Genomic DNA, 21949 nt, shown 5'->3' with positions numbered 1-21949 from the left:
TTCAAGCTAGCTAAGGAAACTAAAAAAAAGTTGGATCAATTAACAAACAAACCACAACACACAGTCGTAATGATTAAAGAGAAAAAAGCAAGCAAATAAATGTAAAGACGAATGATGATACTAAAGTTACTGTATTATCCTGGTCCAAATGAGGAGTTGCATCATTCTCGTCATTCTTCTTGGTCCTCCCTTCCATGGACACTCCGCACATCAATCTTGGGTATCACTGCCTGCCTGATGCGTATTGGTAAGGTACGTGTGAGTCGTTTCTCCCACTGTAGCACAGGGTAAAGGGCCGGCCGGCCTGTAAGTGTAGATGGAAAAACAAACGGGGTATTGAAAAATTACAGCCTTTACAACAATAAACTCAATTACAGTGGAGTGCAAGACAACACTCTGGAGAGAACACTTTCAGACTGAGGCAGCTTGGATAGGCTACATAGTGTGTCTACTCTACAGCAAGCATTAAGGTACAACAACAACGGGACAGGATTCAGGAGCCAGCACAGCCACAGAACAGGAGAACCGCGGCACAGGCCAGGCACCCTACTCCTTACTTACATTTTGACCGAGCCAGAGAAATGTCAAATGCACTGCAGCAACCTAGAATTTTCCCAATGAAGTGACTAAATCAATGCGCCACTGTCCGTCATACCACTACACTCTACTCCAGTCCACACCACTACAAGGACATCTAGCCTAGGTCTGCTGTGGTTCTTGTTCAAACTTTTTACCTTTTATGTCAGCCCATGAAAAGCCTGATGCGTATTGGTAAGGTACGTGTGAGTCGTTTCTCCCACTGTAGCACAGGGTAAAGGCCGGCCTGTAAGTGTAGATGGAAAAACAAACGGGGTATTGAAAAATTACAGCCTTTACAACAATAAACTCAATTACAGTGGAGTGCAAGACAACACTCTGGAGAGAACACTTTCAGACTGAGGCAGCTTGGATAGGCTACATAGTGTGTCTACTCTACAGCAAGCATTAAGGTACAACAACAACGGGACAGGATTCAGGAGCCAGCACAGCCACAGAACAGGAGAACCGCGGCACAGGCCAGGCACCCTACCCCTTACTTACATTTTGACCGAGCCAGAGAAATGTCAAATGCACTGCAGCAACCTAGAATTTTCCCAATGAAGTGACTAAATCAATGCGCCACTGTCCGTCATACCACTACACTCTACTCCAGTCCACACCACTACAAGGACATCTAGCCTAGGTCTGCTGTGGTTCTTGTTCAAACTTTTTACCTTTTATGTCAGCCCATGAAAAGCCTGATGCGTATTGGTAAGGTACGTGTGAGTCGTTTCTCCCACTGTAGCACAGGGTAAAGGCCGGCCTGTAAGTGTAGATGGAAAAAAAAACGGGGTATTGAAAAATTACAGCCTTTACAACAATAAACTCAATTACAGTGGAGTGCAAGATAACACTCTGGAGAGAACACTTTCAGACTGAGGCAGCTTGGATAGGCTACATAGTGTGTCTACTCTACAGCAAGCATTAAGGTACAACAACAACGGGACAGGATTCAGGAGCCAGCACAGCCACAGAACAGGAGAACCGCGGCACAGGCCAGGCACCCTACCCCTTACTTACATTTTGACCGAGCCAGAGAAATGTCAAATGCACTGCAGCAACCTAGAATTTTCCCAATGAAGTGACTAAATCAATGCGCCACTGTCCGTCATACCACTACACTCTACTCCAGTCCACACCACTACACGGACATCTAGCCTAGGTCTTCTGTGGTTCTTGTTCAAACTTTTTACCTTTTATGTCAGCCCATGAAACGCCGTTATTCCATAATTTTTCTCCAATCCAACTGACTGTGTGCAAAGATAGTATGCTCAGCATCCTCAATGATGGTGACCGTGTGGTACGTATTCTCCAACACCAACTCAGTCTGTAGTGACTGATTAAGTTTATAATATATTCCATATTACCAAATTGCAACGGATATTGGCCGGCACCTGCAGTGGTAGGAGTACAATGTGGTCATTATTAAACAGCAAGGAAACATTAACTGTCACCACACCTGAGTCACTTGTACTTTGTCGGTAAACTAGTATAGTTCTACTTCATGGCATGCACAATTCTTCGTAGTCAGCCAGCATCCAATGCAATGCATGCCACCATCATTCACAATAATCACTCATTACCTGTCTTGGTGTTCTCTTTGGCTGTCTGATCTGATGCCTGCCTAGCCTTCTGCCAGTCAGTGATGAGTTTCTTTCGGATTGGAAACAAAATGGAATATAGGTGGAGTCACGTTTCACTTCTTATGGAGGGACTGTTAGAGGCAACATGTATTGTACTATTCTCCATCTCCATCCAATGTCTTACTTGCTTGAAATGTACTTAGGGAGAGTAAGGAACATGGAGCAGGACCCTGAGGAGTGGAGTGGACAGTTATGCACAGACGTGCAACTCCAATAGGGAAATAAAAAAAGGAGACTGTTGATGGCTTTGTTGTGAATGTAGATTTTGAACCAGAAAAACAGATACACACAGTCACACACAAATAAAGGAAGGGAGAACAATTTGAAAGCCTAGTTGTCAGGGAAGAGGAGCTCGTCCTCAAACTCTGGTGGTTCGGACAGCAGTACGTCTAACAATCCACTACTTATGTCATCAAAGTCACTCTCCTCTTCCTCCTGTGATTCACGTATTTTGTACTCCGGTGGTATAAAGTGTTGATTCATTTTGATCATGGTTAACCTCTCAACACTTTTGGGCGAGAGACTGGTCCTTTTGACAGTAACAATGGCACCAGCAGCACTGAAAACACGCTCTGAAGAGACACTTGCAACAGGGCAAGCCACATACTTTATCGCCAGCCTGCTGAGCACTGGCCATTGGCTTCTTTTCCCATACCAATACACCAATGGGCTTTGCTCCATGTAGACCTCTGTTGTGTCATCTAGATAGGCCTGAACCATCCGCTCAATGTTCAGGGGTGCTCCGATTTCCTGGGCCTCTTTTGCCTTTGCATCAGTCATTGATGTGCAATACCCTTTCCGTAGAAACCAATCACCTGCCGTTTTTGGAAATGTGCCTGATGATCCTGTTGGTGCTGTTGATGTTATTGCTGCTGGCAGTGTTGACTGCTGGGAGGCAAACGCACTGCTCTTGGCTTCTGAAGTAGAACTTCGTTCTGGGTGCCCTGCAGTACTTTTTCTGACCTGGAGGGGCGGGCCTTTAATGAAGATCCTTTCGTTTTCAAACTCAGTGGCTTCCTCAGCTATCCAAGTTTTGTACTGGGCAACATTCACTTCTGAAAAAGGAATGACTTCATTACTGCGCAGCAATAATTTGTAACGTGGATCCAAAATTGAGGCAGTAATGTAATGTGGATCTGACAGAATGTTATGTTGAAGCCTTGTATTGTGAGATAAGCGAGCGGATAAGGTGTCTGCCAAAGAATGTGCTTCTACTTTGTCATCCACATCTGCGTACATTTCTGCCACATCCTTCAGCTGTTGCTCTAGCATGTACAACAATGGGATAGCTTGGCCCATAGTACAGTCCTCCCGGCTCACTTCACGGGTGAAGACCTCAAAAGGAAGTAGCATCTCTGTCAGGCTTTTGACAAGGTCCCATTGGGTCATCTCAACTCTCATGCCTTTCACTGTAGGATCCCCTGACCTTTTCATGACATAAGCATTAAGTGGTATGTACTGCTCAAACAGACGCTCAAGCATGTAATACGTTGAGTTCCAACGTGTTGGCACCTCTTGGATGAGTGCTTTGACTGGCATTTTATGCTCACGTTGAATCACCCTCAGCTCCTTCCGGGCTTTAAAAGAATGGTTGAAATGTGTGCATATTCTTCTGCAGGTGGTCAGTAAGCTGCTGACTTTGCTTTCATTTTTCAGAAAGTCTTGCACAACAATGTTAATGCAGTGTGCCAAACATGGCACCCTGAAATACCCACCATCTTTCATGGCCCGAACTACATTACTGCCATTGTCCGTGGCAACAAAACCAATGGTAAGACCTCTTGGTCGCAGCCACTCCAACACCTTGCTGTTAAACTCATCCAAAATGTTAGCAGCAGTATGAGATTTCTCCATTGCAAACATGGCTACAGTTGCATGTTTGCGAGTGTCTTTAAAAATCTCAGCGGTGTCAACAACGCCGTCAGATATCTTATCTTTAACACCCGAAAAAGAGACCCAGTGTGCAGTGATGCACATGTAATCAGTGGCTTGGCAACTGGTCCACATGTCTGTTGTCAGGTGTATACTCTGAACAGCACTCTGTTTTAAGGCTTTTCCAAGCAATTCCAGCACGTCGTGATGTAGTGCTGGAACAGCAACTCTTGCAAAATAGTAGCGGCTGGGAACTTTCCATTTTGGGCAGATGGTGGTCACAAACTCAAGAAAACCCACCCCTTCAACAAAAGAAAAAGGGAGAAGGTCCAGTGCTAACATTTTTGCCAGCTTAGCATTGTACAAACGTGCTATTGGGTGATTGCGTTCGTACTGCCCCTCCGGCCTACTAAACTTGCTAAGAATGGTAAGCTGCATGGTATTCCTTCCTGTGGTCGACGTCGCACTTTTTGGCCCAGCAGTACTCCTTGGTGTCTCAGGCTGGCTCTTACTCTTGTGCCAATGAGATGTGGCTGAGGATGTGGGCGTTACCACTGCAGTGCTGGGGACAGGGCTACTTTGTGTACCACTAGCACAGAGAATGTCTCCCTCTTCTTCCTGTTCCACCGTGAGCGGACTTTCTACTCGTTTATGCCCAACAGCAATGGTTCCAGATTTGATGAGCCTAAGGTGCTCCTCCCACTGGATTGCGTGGTGTTTTTTCAGATGGGTCATTTGGCCTCCGGTACCATAGTTTGTACCAAGCTTTCCACGGCTAACAGAGGAATGACAAACGGAGCATACAGCAATGTTCTCCTCCTTTGGGCTAACCGTAAAGTAGTCCCACACTGGGGAGCTTAACTTTTGTCTCCTGCTGGAGGTGCCACTCCCACTTCCAATGCCGGATGAACTGGAGGGTGTGTGTTGAATTTGACTCTGTGCAGGACCACTACCTACTTCTGCTGAGGTGGTGCTTGTTGTGCTGGATGTAGGACGCTGCCGGCCCTTTGCTAATGTAAATATGGAAGCTGGAGGTCGTGTTGGTGTTACCTGTGTTGGAGGTATGCGTGCTACATCCCTCGCATCCATTTTGGATAATGTAAAAATGTTGCTCTCCATCTCCTCAGGCCCGGGAGTGATGTTTGTGATGACTGGCTCATCATCATCATCATCATCAACCTGCTCTTCTACATCAACATCCATAAGTGTAAGGCTTTCTGGAACCTTCCTTTTGCCATGCCTGCTCTTGTGATGTGTTTCCCTCTCAGACTCTGTTTGTGGCTTCCAAGTGACATCTAGATCATCAGAAGGGGGGCTTGGTGAAGAACTTGATGTACTAACCCTCCTTTTCCTTGCTGGGGATTTAAAAGCCAATGCAACTTCTAAAGGAGTGGCTTCCTCTTCTTCCTCTGCATGAGGCTCAATTTCCTGAACTGCCCCTACTTCAGGAGGAACAGCTACTATTGCGGGCGGTAGCTGCGGCTGTTGACCACTTATCTGCTGTGTTGATGATGTTCCCTCCTGCGTTGATTGTGTACTACTTTGAGATAGCGATAAGTTTAGTTCAGGCTCAGCATCACTGCTTTCTACCATAAGGCTGGCTACCTCTTCCACACTCATCTGCTTGGGCATGGGTTGGTGGGTTGGGCCCACTGATGTGGAGGTGCTGCCCCCAGCTTGCCCCCCCGACACCGCTGCTGCAGGCCTCATTTTTGTTGAACCAAAAAAGGTTTTGGGAGGCACACCAGACTTAAGTGACACTTCCTTCTTCTTCTGTTCCTTCTTCTCCATGGCAACTTTCTTGGTTCCGGAGGACCTGCTACCTGCTTTCTTTGGGGGCATCTTCAACAGATGTCAAAACAGCACTCAGTTGCACAAGTTGCAGAGATGCCTGGTCAGGTCACTGACACGTCACGTTGTGTACACTACAGCAGCAGGACGTCGGTCTGGCACCACAACAGTGGATGATGATGACACACCTCTGTCTTTTGTGCACCTAAAAGCAAAAAAGCCAGAAGAACATCAGTCAAAAGATCCATAATATAATATATAATTTATTAGTGTCTCGTGGGTGGTCATCACAATTATTAAATTTCATGCAGTCAGTGAACAACATCAACAGTATAGCCAGCCATTAAGAGACTGACAAGGCCAGGGATCCTGTTGTATTTGTACTGTGTAGTGTACACTTAGGAAGAAGAATAGCAAGGAAAAAAAACCCGCCGTGATGATTGCTGAGTTGTACCCCTGGGCCTACTGTACGACTAGGCCACAAGTTTGGACGCCTATGGCAAAGGCACAATGCATGCCTTCCTAAAATGGCTGCCACACACATGCTCAGCCCCCCCACCACAATAACACACAAAAAGTGATTGGAAAGGACAGGAAGAGGAAGTTGTAGTGTCTGTGGAACTTAATCCCTCTCATAAAAATGTTTTCCAGACAAATAACAGCTTCTCCCTGCTCCAAACCTACAGCTCAATGACAGCCTGAGGAGTTTTTTGTGCAGAAATGCACAAAAAAGCGTTTTCGAGAAGGGTCTATGTTGCTCGCGAGATATTGTTTGCCAGATTGCAAAAGCTGCGTGTTCGGGATCGCGAACTGTACAAAAAGGCTTTCTCGCGTGCGCAAACACGCATATTGCGAGCGCAAAAATGACGAAAACTGTAAGTCCGCGTTGTCGCGCTGTGCAGAGTTACCGAAAGTTCGCGAGCTGAATCCCTTGCCTTAAATGCAGGCCAAAATAGCCCAATTTGTTTAGCACACACCCAAAAAATGCTATTGCACCCCAAACACACCTTTTGCAACAAAATCCAAAGCCATCCATGGAGTAAAGGAAAATCACCAGACAACACCAACTGTACATTTAAAATCACGCACCACAGCTTGGAGGCTGACTACCTCTGGGCCTAGTGGAAGACTACTAGGCCACAAGCTTGGAACCGGATGGCAAAAGGAAGCACACTGCTTGGATGGCTTCACAAAATGGCCGCCACACACCCACAACAACCACAAGAAATGGGAGACAGTCAATGGACGCCTATGGCAAAGGCACAATGCATGCCTTCCTAAAATGGCCGTTCGCGAGCTGAATCCCTTGCCTTACATGCAGGCCAAAATAGCCCAATTTGTTTAGCACACACCCAAAAAATGCTATTGCACCCCAAACACACCTTTTGCAACAAAATCCAAAGCCATCCATGGAGTAAAGGAAAATCACCAGACAACACCAACTGTACATTTAAAATCACGCACCACAGCTTGGAGGCTGACTACCTCTGGGCCTAGTGGAAGACTACTAGGCCACAAGCTTGGAACCGGATGGCAAAAGCAAGCACACTGCTTGGATGGCTTCACAAAATGGCCGCCACACACCCACAACAACCACAAGAAATGGGAGACAGTCAATGGACGCCTATGGCAAAGGCACAATGCATGCCTTCCTAAAATGGCCGCCACACACATGCTCAGCCCCCCCACCACAATAACACACAAAAAGTGATTGGAAAGGACAGGAAGAGGAAGTTGTAGTGTCTGTGGAACTTAATCCCTCTCATAAAAATGTTTTCCAGACAAATAACAGCTTCTCCCTGCTCCAAACCTACAGCTCAATGACAGCCTGAGGAGTTTTTTGTGCAGAAATGCACAAAAAAGCGTTTTCGAGAAGGGTCTATGTTGCTCGCAAGATATTGTTTGCCAGATTGCAAAAGCTGCGTGTTCGGGATCGCGAACTGTACAAAAAGGCTTTCTCGCGTGCGCGAACACGCATATTGCGAGCGCAAAAATGACGAAAACTGTAAGTCCGCGTTGTCGCGCTGTGCAGAGTTACCGAAAGTTCGCGAGCTGAATCCCTTGCCTTAAATGCAGGCCAAAATAGCCCAATTTGTTTAGCACACACCCAAAAAATGCTATTGCACCCCAAACACACCTTTTGCAACAAAATCCAAAGCCATCCATGGAGTAAAGGAAAATCACCAGACAACACCAACTGTACATTTAAAATCACGCACCACAGCTTGGAGGCTGATTCCCTCTGGGCCTAGTGGAAGACTACTAGGCCACAAGCTTGGAACCGGATGGCAAAAGCAAGCACACTGCTTGGATGGCTTCACAAAATGGCCGCCACACACCCACAACAACCACAAGAAATGGGAGACAGTCAATGGACGCCTATGGCAAAGGCACAATGCATGCCTTCCTAAAATGGCCGCCACACACATGCTCAGCCCCTCCACCACAATAACACACAAAAAGTGATTGGAAAGGACAGGAAGAGGAAGTTGTAGTGTCTGTGGAACTTAATCCCTCTCATAAAAATGTTTTCCAGACAAATAACAGCTTCTCCCTGCTCCAAACCTACAGCTCAATGACAGCCTGAGGAGTTTTTTGTGCAGAAATGCACAAAAAAGCGTTTTCGAGAAGGGTCTATGTTGCTCGTGAGATATTGTTTGCCAGATTGCAAAAGCTGCGTGTTCGGGATCGCGAACTGTACAAAAAGGCTTTCTCGCGTGCGCGAACACGCATATTGCGAGCGCAAAAATGACGAAAACTGTAAGTCCGCGTTGTCGCGCTGTGCAGAGTTACCGAAAGTTCGCGAGCTGAATCCCTTGCCTTAAATGCAGGCCAAAATAGCCCAATTTGTTTAGCACACACCCAAAAAATGCTATTGCACCCCAAACACACCTTTTGCAACAAAATCCAAAGCCATCCATGGAGTAAAGGAAAATCACCAGACAACACCAACTGTACATTTAAAATCACGCACCACAGCTTGGAGGCTGACTACCTCTGGGCCTAGTGGAAGACTACTAGGCCACAAGCACACACATCCAACAAAGGTAAATCACACACACACACCAACAGTGAAATACACCACAGCCACGTTTAGCATTTCAATCCTATGCCATCCATGCCCTACATGATGTAGAAATTCTACAGACACCACAAAACATGGACCCATGGGTACCCTACTGGCTGAAATTGCAGAGAAAAACAACTAGGCCCATATTGAAAGTAGTACAGGCCACCCACCACAACAATAATTTTTAAAAACAATAAAAATCCCAGAAAAATGTAGGTACAAACAAGCCCCAATGAAACAAAAACACCAATTCTCCAACTTACTTGTCGTAAATTAAATCTCAAATCAAAAATTCCTCAAATAAATCCAAAAAAATGGTGTGATGCAGCAGACAGACACAAAAAGTGATCCTTCCAGCTCCAAATCCAAATGAAAGTGAACAACACATGCACAAAGCACGTGGGAGGAGCCTGCTGGACAGGAACAGGAAGTTGTAGTGTCAGGGGCACTTCCTTCCTCTTGAAAAAAAAGTGTTAAAAAAATTAAAGGACTCTTTCTTACACAAAGACTACAGCAAGATCACAATCTGAGGAGTTTTCTGAGCAAAATGATCATTTTAGAGAAGGTTTTATGAAGCTCGCGAGATATTCTTTGCCAGATTGCAGTTTTTCCATGTTCGGGATCGCGATCTTACCAAAACAGCCGCCGGAAGTCAGTTCGCGCGCACCAATGACGTGTTCGGGGGCGCACACTCTCGCGGGCTTGGGCAGCCATAGTACAAATCTCGTGGCGCTCGCAAACAGACAGAAAAGCAAGTTGGCGATCGCAGAATCAAGGTAAGACATTACCGCGCACGCGAGAATGAATATTGAGCGCGCGAGGAAGCAAATTTACTACGCTACGCGCTAGATTGCGTAGCAATCTGCAACTTCGCGCTCTACGCGAAGCGCGAAGTTACCAAAACTTCGCAAGCTCCGCAAACGGAGCGTAGTTCAACGCCCAGGCTTAGAAAGGATTATGGTCTCCCAGTTTATTCTAGGTTGTTTCTCAGACTATATTAGTATGATGTCAATGTGTGAAAAAAACTTGTTTAGTGGGGTGGGAATGCTGATGAACATATATAGGAACCTGAGGAGGATGATCATAATAAGTACTATCCGTCTCGGTATGGACAGTGGGATACTGACCCAGGAGTTAATCTGCTGTGCCAATCACTCAAGAACTGGACTGTAATATAATCTGAGGACTTCCCCTGTCATGATGAAATACTACTCCACGGTATCTCACAGAGTCTTAAACCAGGTGAACGGGAAATTTCATCTCATGTTTTTGGGTGTGCTGAGTGAGTGGGAACAACTCAGTCTTATCTCAATTAAAAGTTATGCCAGAGAATTTCTTTGAATTTATCACCTCTCTAATCAGAGGCAATAGATTTACACCCGGTCCCTGATGAACAGAAGGATGTCGTCAGCATGCATAGAAAGAATGATATGTTATATCAAATTCTGTTTATTAGACTTTTCTTGGAGATTGAAACAAAAAAGCACTACACATGCAACAATTGTCAAGAGAAATCAGCCCAGAGTTATAGATCTCACATGTAAGCTACAGCTTCTTCACGAGGTCTGTGGCATATAACTTTTACAAAACAATACAATCATAACTTGTTGTGTTCAGTCCACTGCAGCTAAGCGTCAATCTACCCTCCAAAGAGAGTAACCTGAAAAGGAAACTTAACATAACAAAAAAACGAACAAAACCGTGATGTCACGGTGCAAATAATTGTAAGGTGGTCATGAGGGTTGGGCTACTGGGGCCTCTACTCAGGGGGCCTTTGCACTGCTCAGTGCCAACAATGCTGCGGAGTGCTTAGATGTGAAACAGGTTGAGGGCCCTAAGCCGTGGGGCACAAACCGTCAACGGAAGCCCCTCTGGCAAGTAGCTCACCAGCAGAGAGCAAAGATAGTCGAAGCCTTTTCTGTTGTCGTCCACTATGTTGGCCATGCGCTCCATCGCCAACGCCCTCCACAGCTTGGCATGCCATTGGGTTAAAGATGGTGCCTCTTGTTTTTTCCAGGCAGCAGCAACTGCCATTTTGGCTGCCCCCAGACAAAGCCACATAACAGACCTGTGTTTCGCGTTTCAAGGATGGGTCCCGCACCCCCAGCAAGCTGTGCTCCATAGAGCTGGGAATGGGATAGCCAAGGATAAGTTTAATTTGGGATAGAATTTCCTTCCAAAAAGGCTGAATGGAGGGATAGTCCCACCAGATGTGACGAAAATCGCCAAGCAAACCATAACCCCGCCAGCACATGTCCAAAGTGTTGGGAAAAATCTTGTGGAGTTTCTGAGGGTATAGATACCAAACATGCATAATCTTGTAGTGCGCTTCTCTGAGGAACATTGAGCTGTTGAATTTCACTATATCCCAACTTAAATGTACCCACTGATTGTCCTCTAAAGGGGTTTCCAAAAGTGCGTCCCAGAAGCGTTTAAAATGCGGGGTCGACCTGGGGCTCAGAGTTTGTTTTAGAGCGTATAAGAAGGAGATGCATCCCTTGGAGGTGGACCCCGACTGGGCAAACCTCTCTATGGAGAGCAGATACCTGGTGGCGGCCAGCCGCACGAGGGGTTGCTGTACCCAGTGCTTAAGCTGCAGGTAATGATATTCTTCCTTGGCAGTCAGTGCAAATTGTTTCTTGCATTCTTGAAAGGTGAGAAATTTGCCTTTATCAAATAAATGAGAGATCATGTGGCACCCTCCCTCCCTCCAAGCCTCAAAGGGTCCCTCTTTAAGTGCAGGAGGGAAGACAGCATTAAAATGTATAGGCGTGTAGGGGGAAGGAAAGGTAGTAAGTTGTAACCTCCTAGTAAGGACATCCCTTACCCTTAAAGAGGTGGATGTGGGTGTGCTAATGTAGGCGTTGAGTGGTCTGTCCTGTTTGGGCTTCCATAAAAGATCCCAGATCGTGCGACCTGTTATCTGTCTATCAATATGAAACCAGTGCTTCTCTGATGCCCGCAGCGACCATTCCGTGATTACCCGCAGTTGAGCTGCACGGTAGTATGTCTGGAAGTCCGGGAACACCAAGCCGCCCTCCTTGCACGGATGCGTGAGCAGCCCTCTTCCCAACCATATACATTTAGTAAGCATGTGTCGCAACTCCCGAAAGAGTCCTCCCTTCACCGGAATGGGCAACCCCTGGAAGAGGTAAAGTAAGCAAGGGAGTACATTCACCTTGATGGCATTAATCCTACCCTGTCAGGAGATGTATGCCGCACTCCATTTGTCCAGATCGATTTTCAACTGGCGTAGAAGGGGAAGGAAGTTAGCCTTTTAGAGATCCAATATACGGGGGTGAGTCTGACTCCTAAGTAGGTGATCTCTTTAGTTGTGCAGCTAAAAGGTGACGTGCCTTCTACCCGCTGCCACTCTTCTTTGGATAGGGACAAAATCAATAAGGAGGACTTAGCCAAATTAATCTTGAATCCCTCCACGTGCTCAAACATCACATGCTCCTCTTGGATAGCTGGGAGAGAGATCATTGGTTATGTGACTGGGAGAAGCACATCCACGGTAAAGAGCGATATCTTATGATCATCCGTGCCGAATCATATCCCCCGTATGTCTGGGTTTTCTCTAATCCTATGAGCTAGGGGCTCTATGCTCAAGGCGAAAAGGAGGGGGGATAATGGGCATCCCTGCCTCATCCCTCGCACCAGACCAAAGGGGGCGGAAGCAACACCATTGAGCAGGACCCGGGAGCTAGGAGAGCCATAATTGGTGCAAATCATCCCTTTCATGGTCTCGTAAAAGCCAAAGCACTGGAGCACTCTAAATAAAAAGGTCCATTCCATGCAATCAAATGCTTTCTCTGTATCTAGTGAGAGGAGCGCTGCTGGAATGTTTTTCTTCTGGGCCTTCTCAATTATATGGATGATGTGCCGCAAATTATGGTGAGTCTGCCATTCCTTGATAAAGCCTGATTGATCCGGGTCTATACAACTGGGAAGTACCGATTCGAGATGAGTGGCCAGGATTTTGGAGTAAATCTTAGCATCTAGGTTCAGAAGAGCTATTGGGCGATAAGAAGAGCAATCTGTGGGGTCCTTACCTGGCTTGGGAATCACTGCCACAATCACCTCACCCATGGAGGGGATGACTTGCTGGATAGAGGCAATGATGTCAAATAAAATAGTTAGGGGAACAGCTCTGGTGCGAAGGTGCAATAGAAATGTGCCGAAAAGCCGTCTGGCCATGGAGCTTTTTGGAGTTTAAGTGAGTCAATTGCCTTCTGCACTTTCTCAGAGGTTATGGTTTTCGCCAAGTCCTCATTGGTATTAGCCGGGACCTGAGGGAGGTCTAAGAGATCTAAATACCCAGTGTGGTCTTGCCCCCTTGGGAGTTCCGAAGTGTAAAGAGCCCGGTAGAATTTCTCAAATGCCTGCACCTTCCCCTCCTCAGATTTATGAGAGATGCCCTCCTCAGCTACAATATGTTTTATGTATTCCCTTTCTTGCGTAGCCCGTAGTTGACGTGCTAGTAGGGACCTCACTTTGTTTCCTCCCTCATACCTCCTGGTCTGTAGGCGTAGGATTTTTTTTCCGCCCTATTAGTATAAATGGCCTGTAGTTTCCCCTTGAGGGCCGTGACGTTCCTCAATGCCTGGACCGAGGGGCTAGCCTTATGGGCCTGCTCAGCGGACACTAAGTCCCGTTCTAACATGAAGCGTTCCTCGCCTTGCTGCAATCTCAGGGTAGTAGCTAACTCGATACATTTACCTCGGACTACTGCTTTAAGGGCATCCCAGGTAATGGCATCGGAAGTAGTCTCAGGGTCATTCTGCTCGAAGAACTCTTTAATAGTTTTCCTGAGGTCGTCACATAGAAGTCAATCCCTGCAGAGGAAGTTGGGGAAATACCAGCTTGCGTGTTTTGGACATGGATTCGGCCAGGTGTGCGTCATCTCAAGGGGGGCATAGTCTGACAGGCAGATCGGGTGAAAGTGTGTTTGCAGCACCGAGGGGAGCAGGGACTGGCTCATAAAGATGTGATTAATGCGGGAGTAAGTTCTGTGGGAGTGGGAGAAGAAAGAGTAGATATGAACAGCGGGATTAGTATCCCTCCATATGTCCACCAACCCCAAGAGTTGGAGTTGTGACTTAAGTGCCTTACCAAAAAGCCCTCCTGATGCCCTGTGTGGGTGTGTTGTGTAATGCCACTGATCACAGACGAGATTGAAGTCTCCCAAAAGCAGAATGTCTCCATGTGCAAAGTTCTCCAAAGTCATAAGGAAGGAGAGAATGAAGTCCTGTTGTCCTGTGTTTGGTGCATATATGTCTGCAAATGTGCATTGCCGGCCCTTGCTGTCCCCCCGAACCATAATGTACCTCCCTGCTTTGTCCGTTTTGGTGTCCTGAGCCTGAAACGGAATCCCTGCATGGAACAGTAGTGCCACCCTGTCTTGTTTTGAGGTGTGTGAGTATCTAACTATAAGACCATGTTCCTCAGATTTTTTGAGGTGCGTCTCTTGAAGAGCCGCCACTTGGACATTATGATCAAGCAGGTACTTCCAAAAGCGATGGCACTTGTTAGGGGAGTTCAATCCCCAGGAATTCCAGGTTATAGTTCTGACAGCCATGATTTGTCTGGAAGGACCCTTGCCCCCCTCATGAGGGTCGCTGCACAAGTAGAGCACCCGAACCCCCGCCCACTTCCCCCCGGCCCAAAAAAAATTTAAAAAGGCACCATGACATCTAACTAAATTAACCAACCAGAACAAACAATAAAATCGAGTGTGGAGAATCCCCCTCCCAGAGGGGATTCCCATTACAGGATATACGTTAACATTTCCGTTCCCCCAGCCCCTATAATAACAGAAATCAAGGCATAAGCTTATACTGCTGATTAGTAGTTAACATTTGGTCCAAGACCCCTGCAGGAGATATTCATATCTAAGAGTCCCGGTGACACCGCAGGTGTCCAGGAGAAACAAGTCCTCTGCTCCAACCACTCTCCTATTGGAACCTCCTTACCACAACGGAGATGGGTCAGGCCGCACACCACGCACAACAGGTATAGTTCACCCATGTGGCCTTGGTGCCAAGCTCTGAGTTCATTACTACGTGGAATGCCCAGGCATCCGGGCACCCCACAGGCTTGTGAGTTGCAAGTCCCCCTCTTCCTCCACTACTCCAAAGCATCTTCAGGCCGCCCCCAAAGAAAGATGAGGGGGGGCCGAGCATCGCAATCATTGTGACGGGCCCGGTCATAGGGTCCTTTGGACATTTGCTCTCCCCCTGGAGCGAAGATCATTACTCCGTGGGTTCCATTGAACAAAGGATTCAGTCAGTAGTTTTCATGTTCCTCTTTCCCATTCGTCACCATTGGCCTCCACCTTGTCGATCAGGCTGTCGCCCCCCTCCGAGTCCCGTGAAGGTGTTGGGAATACCAAACCTAGTAAATCCGCCGTCTCCGACAGCTCCACACAGTGGTGTGGCTTGTTCCCGTGGAAGGTAATCCCAAAGAGGTATGTCCACCGGTATCTGACTTTCCTCTCCCGTAGCTCGGTGATCGGGCGGAATTGTTGGCATCGCAGGAGAGTGGCCTGAGCCACATCTTGGTAGAGATTGCATGTGACATTTTGGAAGGTGATCTTGTCGGCGATCCTCGCCTTTTGTAGGAGCATTTCCTTCACCTTGAATGAGCTGAACTTCACCAGGATGTCACGAGGATGTTGGTTCTCCCCTGGGAGCCACGGCCCAACTCTGTGGACTCTCTCCAACCAGACTTCAGGGCTGTCCTCTCCCTGAGCTGAAGAGAAGAGGCCCACCATGAATGCCTCCAGATTCGGGCCCTCACAATCCTCCTCCAATCCTCGGACTCGTATATTGTCGCAGCTGGAGTGATTTTCTAAATCTTCGCACTTAAGTAAGGTAGCACGCAGCTGGCCACGCAGCTCCGTTGAGCCTTCTTCCAGGGACTTAATACTCTCAGTTAACTCCTGATGTTTCACTTCAAGGTCTAGGGTACGCGTGCCCACTGAGTCAACAACCGCCTGGACGGACACCAGCTTCTCTCTCATCTCTGCGTGGAATGATTCAAAGGAGGCATCCATACCCGCTTTAATATCTGCACGGAGCTCCTGTTTGAACCATCGGAGGCAAGACATGAGGTCCTCTCTGGTAAGTGTCATTGTTGCTGGCGGTGGCGTCGCCTCTTTCCCGGCCGTCCCTGCACCTGCAGTGGCAAAGTAATTTGAAATCTTGTTGTTGGGGGTCTTTTTTGGTGGCATAGGGGGACCCGCTACTTAGTCAGCACTCAGCCGCCCCTCCTTTCACGTAGAACCAGTGTGCGCTCGCTGCAAGTGTGTGGGGTCCCACCTTCGTCACTCTGCCACTTCAGGGGGCACTTCCTGATCCAGATGTAGGGGCCAGCCAGACTGCTTAAGAAACCCAGCACTGCTCCTACGCAGCACGTAATTCAGTATGCCAGGTTATGCTTCGGACTGAATGCTGCTCATTGTCTAGACTCTCTGCAGGGCCTCACGTTGCATAAGCTTGCCCCGCTTCAGGGGGCACTCCCTGCTCCAGATGTAGGGGCCAGCCAGACTGCTTAAGAAACCCAGCTGGGTGTTGCGCAAAGAGCACTGCTCCTACGCAGCACGTAATTCAGTATGCTAGGTTTTGCTTCTGACTGAATGCTGCTCGGTGTCTAGACTCTCTGCAGGACCCCATGTTGCATAAGCTTGCGCCTCCAGATAGTTGCTGCGCGCTGGATCAGCACTTTATCTTGAGCCTGCCATGGAGGCCATCTTAGGGTCAGGCATCAGTGTTCTCACATTACTCAGTGGGGCCTGTTTGAGCTCCGTCGTTGCCCCACTGCAGCTACCAGTCCCCACTCAACAGGTGACATTGTGTTTGCTGCTCCGCTGCTCCCCCTTGGTGGTGGGAAGCCCCCCAGCTCCACCGTGCACCTACTGGGGGTCCGTGCTACTGTCAGCCAAGGGCCGCGATGGCCGGCGTGGATCACAAGGTGGCAGTCCACCCACGCCCGCCGATCATCCCTCGTCGAAACCTCGTCACTGCAAGGGGGACGCTCTGTGACAGAGATGGGAGACTACCATGTGCTCATCTTCTCTCCCCGGCAGGTCGCGATATGGCCGATCTGGCAGTCCGCCATCTTGTGCTCCCATGGCTCCGGGGCCGGGAATTCTGCCGGCCGCCACCGAGGCCCCCCAGAGGCAGAGATTCAGCCGCTTCACCAGGTCAAGTATCCCAGCCGTGCCAGTCGCCGGTCCAGCAGCCAAGCTCAGGTATGGAGGGCACGAGGTCTCAGTTTTGCGGGTCACGGAGCCTGCCACAAGGATGGTTACCTTTTTCTTCCCCTCAGCTCCAATTTTTGCCGCACACTAGAGCCTCTCTGCCACTTCGCCGGAGGTCCTCAAGGCATCGAGGCAGTCCCCTGCCTTCACCTCACCTCCGGCCCCATCTGGAAGTGCTCGGGGTGCCTTATAGTTCGCCTTGAGCACTAGAATCGTTGGGGCCTGGGACGGGACCGATCGGGTTTACGTCTGATCGGCCATGTTAGTTGGCCACGCCCTCAGAATGATATATTATAAGCAGACGCACAGTCCCCTTTAATGTGGTATTCCTGCATATGTTTGGCCGGTGGATCCATGCCTAGTATGATTAGCAAGGGGGGGAGTGGACATTCCTGGCTCATCATCCTGGCTACCTCAGATGAATATGATGTTAACCTATTATCCCAGACCCTTGTCACAGGCCACGTGTTTAGTGGCATTAAGGGCCTAAAAAAAGGAGTTTCCTATGCTATATCTTGACAATGTGGCTTTTAAGAATGGCCACTGGCCACTCTGTAGAATAAAATGCCTATTGTGCATCTAACAGAGCTACTGTTACCTTCATTTCAGAGTCTAGCTGATGCATGATAAATAATATAGTGCACAGATTGATAACCATGGATCTATGTGGGTTAAACCCCAACTGTACAGGTGAGACACTCTTCTCCATCAAAAGGGATAATCAATTCACAAAAAACTTTTGCAAGAATTTATTATCAAGATTCAGCAACAATGGGGGTGGTATGAAGTGTACCTGCAGGAGTTCTTCCTGGGCTTGGGAATTACCATTATGATAGCCTCTCACATTTAGGGTGGCAAGATTCCTTTCACAAAGGCATCCTCCTACACCTTAAGTATATTAAGTGCTAACATGTTTAAAGGCCCTAAGACATTGTTGGGGAACTTGTTGCAGATTTGAGACATTTCTCCCACCAATCCCTCGATAGTCACAATCAAAAGTTGACAAACCCTTTTATAAGGATACAAACCCCTGGAATAAGAACTGTATGGGAAAAAGTACCTATGTACGCCCAAGTTCTTAGCCAGCGTGAGAACATATGTTGGAGATAAATGTGTCCCTTGCAGCATTCCTTGATTTTGCTTATGGCGGCCTAAGTATGTCATCACTCTCTTTATTTTCAGTGGACAGTTCAGACCCCAGCCATTTCAGGTGACAAATGTCAGTGCTTTACTACCTGGGGTAGACATTTATTCCAATCTGATTGCTGTTGCCTTTCTCTGTACTCATTATTAGTCCAAGTTACTATACACATGTCCTAGGCTGTACTTCAAGAGATATTTGAACTCATCAAAGCACTTTTCCATCTACCCCAACACTGGCCACCCCAACTTCCAGTGCTGTGAATCCCACCCAATACAAACCCTAAATGCAATAAGGAACATAGTAGATATACACGCCTAGGGGCATGGAATGACAGCAGCCAGTTCCACTTACAAACAGGTGTAAATAACACATAGGCACCAGAGAGCCTCTTCCAATGAGCCTACTTCAAGGATTCAGCATATGCAGCAGGTGCAAAGCTCCATTCAGTATATTGAGCACAGTTTTATTGTCAGGGCTTTAACTGTAGCAGGTCAACCACCGTAGCCACCAAATGACAAGGCATGATGATCTATGTCAATCGATGTCAAAATCTGTGCATCTACTCCATGTCTTTGACCCCTCATAATGAGGATTGGCCCTCTCCCTTATGTTCAGTTTTGTCTGGATGCCATGGTTTATCTGTGGTGAAAAATCTCTCACAGACCTTGAAGGGGGAAACACCCTTTACAATAAGGATTTTTCCAGGTTGTACCACACATTTGTTACCATTTTAGAACGCATATACTTTTGCAACATATGCCTTTATCACACATTTAAGGTAAGTTCAGCAGTGTGGGGTTATCTCCCCTCACAAATACATTGTTTATACATATAAGTATATATGTAAACAATGCATGGTAAGGGGTATGTTGTAAAAGCACATGCGTTCTAAAAATAAATGTGGGGTAATAAATGTGTTGTACAGACATGCAGAGTATTTCCCTGCGCCGTTACGTCATACAACCCCTTGAAGGCCATGATTTACAAAAACAAAAGAACAAACATCAGACCACGGTTAAGCACTACAATTCCACTAGTTTCAAACCAATTATTAGTCCGGTGCAACTGCCCTCATCATCTGCCGTTGAAGGACGCTACAGAGAAACAAGTTCATAGAAAAGGAAGGTGCACTCAGAAGGAAGTCACACAAAGGAACAGGTGTAATCCATCGATCTTCTTTATTCAAATTATCATTTAAAACTGGCACTCAGCCAACAAGTTTCGTTCCTTAATGCCAAAAGGAACTTCGTCAGGAATAGATGTCGCAGTAGGATTCAAATCTCCATTTCTCCGATTGTGAGTGAAGTGCCGGACTTTCTTCTTTGAGTACCTAACCTATGGATGACGCTTGCACCATTGACATATACTTAAGAATAGAAGCTTGATTTCAATACAATTTTTAACTTGATGTGATTCTATCTTCGGGACGATATATACCATACATTGGTCGTCACAATACTTAATCCTCACTCCAATTTGAAGCCCTGACAAAGTTCCTTTTGGCATCAAGGAACGAAACGCGTTGGCTGTGTTTTCTTTCTTTTCTATGACCTTGAAGGCCATGGCAGCTTTTTCAAAGTATGGACTTCCTAGCTCAACATAGAATCTGGAAAGGGTACAATATCACATATTTTATAGCTTAGGTGTGTAGTCTCTAATTGAAAGCTATAAACATTTGGATGGCTACTTGCACTGTTAGCATAAAGTCAGGGTTTATGGAGATGTTTTAGCCCTGATATTGCAGTTGGCCTTGCTCATGAGCCACTCTAAGGCTTGCATTGCAAAATTAAGTATCCTAACAATAATAGGCTGCAGTGGGACCCTAGATGATGGTCGTGGGTCCAAGGTTCAGTGAACCCAACCAACAATAAAGGTATTCGAGAATGCCTCTTTTCCAAAGAGTGCTATTAAGAGTGCCGTGACATCAGTATACCCCATGTTGGTTGAGTCCTCTACACTCATAATTTTCACATTGCTGCAGAGGGGTGGGCCCCTAGATCCTCATTCTTTACTGCAATTGAGTTAAACATTTTTTCCATCTTGAGCCTTTTCTCTGTGGTTGTCAGAGCCATCCTCTAGACCTGAAAGTCTCCTTTTCTCAGCGCCCAGCCTGATATTTTGCCCGTCGATCCTCTCCATCTGTTTGTCTGGACATGAAGTTACAGAATCAATGTTTAGATCAATAGATATGAGGCTTGTCTTTAATTGCAGTAAGATGGAGTTTGTGCCAGTGCTCAGTCCGGTGCATTCTCCTTCCTCACCCCATAGTAAACTCAGGCAAGGAAATCCTCTGGCCCTCGAACACCAGCTTTCTTTGTTTGTCGTCCGACTTGCCCATTGCATGCACGCTGCAATAAGGAAAGTACATACCCTGCAGAATGCTACCTGCACCACAGGGGGTATGCTGCTCACCTCCACCAAAATCAGCCAGCAAGTCTTTGAAACATTTTGAGATCCCAAGAGGATATACTTTTTCTCGAAGACTGCATTGGTGTGTGTAGCTGTTAACAATGGATCGGCAACACAGCAGCAAATGTATTATGATAAAGAAGATATTCATGGCCCCGCTGTGGATCCACTGTACCTGGATTAAAATGTCTGCCTTTATTAGTCCAATTCATTGAGGGTATGGCTTGCGCGACAGTCCCACAGGTCCGCTCCCCTCCGTGGGGCTGATGAATGCCGACAGGTACATCTCTGCCTGGGAGCAGAGTCACCTGGGCCCCAGCACTGGCACTGTCAGGGTCCTCCTCTCTGTCCTTGTGCTACCTGGACCCAGGGGGGGCTGGGACTGGCTGCTGTCAAAGCGCAGAGCATGACTAGATATTCTCTAAGGCTGCTGGCCTTGGTGTGCAGCAATGCGGGTGGCCTCAGGCTCTCCAGTAGCTCTTTGTAAGGGCATTCATCTCTGGCTCACTTGCAATAAGGCCAGCGAACCCCACGTTCTGAGAAACCCCTCCTGCCTCATCTTCACCAGTCCCAAAGGGCTATCCAGAGCCAGTTGGTTGGAATGGATTCCAGCCCCCGGAAACAAGAACTGTTGATTTTCTAACATGGGGATTCAGTGCTCCGCTCTATTCTGCCATATTGACAGCTCAGCAAACCATGACCCAATGTCTGATTTTCTGTTAAACCCATATATATCTATGTTTGTTTCCTTTTAGATTTCCTTAATTTTTCTCACTATGATTGTTATGTTATGTTAATTAATTTTGTAAAGGGCCAAACAGTTGCCCGGAGGTGTCAAGGCGCTACTGAGTATTGGAGTGTGTGAGCAGAGTTAATGATAAAAAGCCATATTTTCAGTGACTTACGGAAGGAAAGTTAGTTTGTCTGAGATTTAATATACAGTGGCAAGGAGTTGCAATGTGTTGAAGCCCCTGTCACAAAACTTCTGCTTTCCTAGGAGGTGTGTCTAAACTTAGGGATCCTAATATTTCTTGCTGCACTTGAACGGAGGGGTCTCCCTGGTAGATACCATTTACGCTTGTCCTTCAGGAGCTTTGGACCAAGAGCATGCAAAGCTCTAAAGGTGATGCGTAGGGGTCTGAAATTAACTCTTTGTTTGACTGGTGGCCAATGAAACA

This window comes from Triturus cristatus, chromosome 2_1 (genome assembly GCF_964204655.1).
Source record: "Triturus cristatus chromosome 2_1, aTriCri1.1, whole genome shotgun sequence".
NCBI lineage: Eukaryota > Metazoa > Chordata > Amphibia > Caudata > Salamandridae > Triturus > Triturus cristatus.
This window is presented reverse-complemented; position numbering follows the sequence as displayed.